Below are 3,033 nucleotides of genomic sequence, written 5' to 3'. Positions count from 1 at the left end.
GAAATCAAATTGATGCACGTTCGGATTTTGGTTATTTCCGACCGGAGCATTGGGAGTTTGTATATTATTTTGGCTTAACGATAAAGCCCTAACCGCATTATTTAATAGACTTAAACTGTTATGAATTTTTCCTATTTCTCTATTCACAGATTCGTTCACCATATCACGCACTGAGTGTTTTAACGATTTCCTCATATTATCAACACTATCTATCACCATCTCTTTAACAGAATGAGGCAATTCATCTGATAAATTTGCACTTTGAATGGATGCAGCGCCATCATCGGTGCGGTTCTTTGGTATTGCTCCCGTGTTGACGTTACGTGTATTTATTGTATTTGACATGTCAATAATGTTAGAATTAGTAGGTGGTGGTGGCATTCTTCTCGCTCTATTGTCTTTTGCGTATTTTTCTTTAATTTGTGGTGAAGACCTATTTAAATCAAATGAAATGTTTCTAGCCCTATGTCTTTTTAAATCGCTTTTGTCAGCTGTAGACATAACTGTTAAAGCCAAATAAAAATTAATTACCTAATTTGAAAATATGAATTAATTGTCTTATATTATCCGCAAGAGTTTTATGTTTGTATTAAACTATAGCGACTATATTTTTATATTGTGTGGAAACTAAAAACATATAATTTAATCATACACAATTTTGAAACTATCTAAACACAAAAAAAAAACATTTATTTGACATTAATTTATTATACTACTTTTAAACAAACTAGATGTATACATAAAAAAATACTGATAATATTACTATAGCAAGGTTAATTTTTGATTTGTTTTAAATTGTAAAAATTTCTCTTTTTTTTTTTTTTTTTTTTTTTGGTTTTTATACTGTAAAAAAAAAATGTAATATGAAAAACAATCACAACAAAACAAAAAAAAATCTTTTCAAAACAAGGACTATATATATGTATATGGGTTCAGTTAACAAAAATGGTTTATCTGTGGTTGTGCATAATTTTATTATCCGTCTTCACTAGTTATCAATCTCGTGCCTTTTAAGGACTTCTCTAATGTGCATAAGTCAAATTTAAACATTAAACAAAAAGAAAATGATTGTATTCTGTATACCTTATATTCACAATATTTTTATCTTCTATGGATCAAATACGCATATAAATAGTATATTTGTAATCTAGATAAATATTATAACAAGCCTTGACTTCGGGCTCAAGACCGATATTCTCTAACATTACATTTAACAGAAAACAAATTATATATAAGTAAAACTTTACTGAAACTAAATTTTGAAAATGAACAGCTAAATCCCCAAATGACAGTTTTCTATTATTATTATTATTAAAATCTTGCACGTTCCGGATTTTTACTGTTCCTGTATTATGGACTCGTACATTCAGTTGGTTATAGTTTTACAATCTATGAAACTGCTGCACAAATATATAAATTTTTAATAATTTGGAACCATTAGGTCTACAGACCATGATTATATTGTCTATAACCAACGTTGTACGACATTTAGTTTATGGTAGAATTCTATTGGTTTATTATTTTGTACATTTAGATGACATACATACATATTTACTTAGCAAGTTAGGGAGTTGTATGTTTATACATCCTAACGCTTCGTTATTAAAATTGGGCGCCATATTGTTACGTGTCCCAAAAAGCATTGTAATGGTGATGCCAACTAGCTCAACGGCTCACCTAGGGAAAGGTTCCAACCCACCATTACAACCCAAAGGACAAGCACAACGAATTAAAAATAATTCAACTATAACAACAAAAAAAAATTATCACGAACGAAAATTGCACCTCGAGATAGTAGGTAGAGCTGTTACATACCTCACGACTGCCCTCCCAACCTGGACTGCTATTCATTCCTAAACTTTCATATTTTTATTGCAGTCCCCATTATTGCACTTCAACCACACTTACCTCACATCGTTAACTTAAACCCCAGAAACAAAAATTACCACATGACAAACATTTCTAATTTCACATTACAAATAATTTATTAAATTTATTCTTAAATTGTAATCTAAAAAGAAAACTAAACTAGCCTTAACTATTCTTTCGTTTGGTCTTTTACAAATAGAAACTTTTTTTAGAGTAAATTTAAATCGAACGGTTAATGAAAACCAATGGTAATATTATTTGTTTGTTAATTTGTCTTCAAACAGAAATAATAAAAAAATATAAAAAAAAATTGTCTTTTAACTAATGTCTAAATATAATAACGACTAACAAATTATTTTAATTTTAAGGGCAAGAATATACTCTAACCTAAATTTGTGGATATATAAGTATAAATTTTATTTCTCTAATTAACAAACAACAGACCTTCCACAACCTATAAAGTTTACCTCAGGCTTTCTATAAGAACTTTAATTACTATTTATCAATAAACATAACCTAAAGGAGCTCGCTTAGGTTACCACAGTGTCTTTAATATAACACTAAATGTTCTTGTTTAAATTGACTTCAGCCTCACTTGTTTTATTAAACTTTATATGTTGCAAAAATACTCTATTGGAATCACAAAAAAAAATGTTTTTATCGCAATTAAAAAAAAAACAATCTCACAAATGTAGGTACTATTACTCTATTATTCCCCTTATTACAACAATTCAAAACTTAAAGAACTATGACTATGTGAAAATAAAAAAAATTAAAACTAATTGTACAAAAAAAAAACTAACACTAAAGCTTATTATTATTAACGTCTAAATCTCCTTTTTTTTTTTTTATTAAGATCGCTAGTCACAACACTTAATATGTATATATAAAACTAATTTAAGATGGCGATTTAAATGGAGCTAATTTATCGGCTTATATAAAGCATCCATTTTTAAATATGTCGGACTATATATACATATATGAAATCGTTTGATTTAATTTTCAATGTCTGTATTATTTACTTTTCTTCTTTTAATAACCTTTTTTTTTTGCTTCAAATATCTTCGCACTTAATTTTTCACTGGAGGCTGCTTTTGCCCAGGATTCTTGTTTTATTTATTGTCTACTTACAGGTTACAATTGCCTTGGCTTTTTACCCAAAAT

This window comes from Lucilia sericata, unplaced genomic scaffold (genome assembly GCF_015586225.1).
Source record: "Lucilia sericata isolate MDLA Ls3-8-SP2 unplaced genomic scaffold, ASM1558622v1 Contig000463F_arrow, whole genome shotgun sequence".
In the NCBI taxonomy this organism is placed as follows: Eukaryota; Metazoa; Arthropoda; class Insecta; order Diptera; family Calliphoridae; genus Lucilia; species Lucilia sericata.
This window is presented reverse-complemented; position numbering follows the sequence as displayed.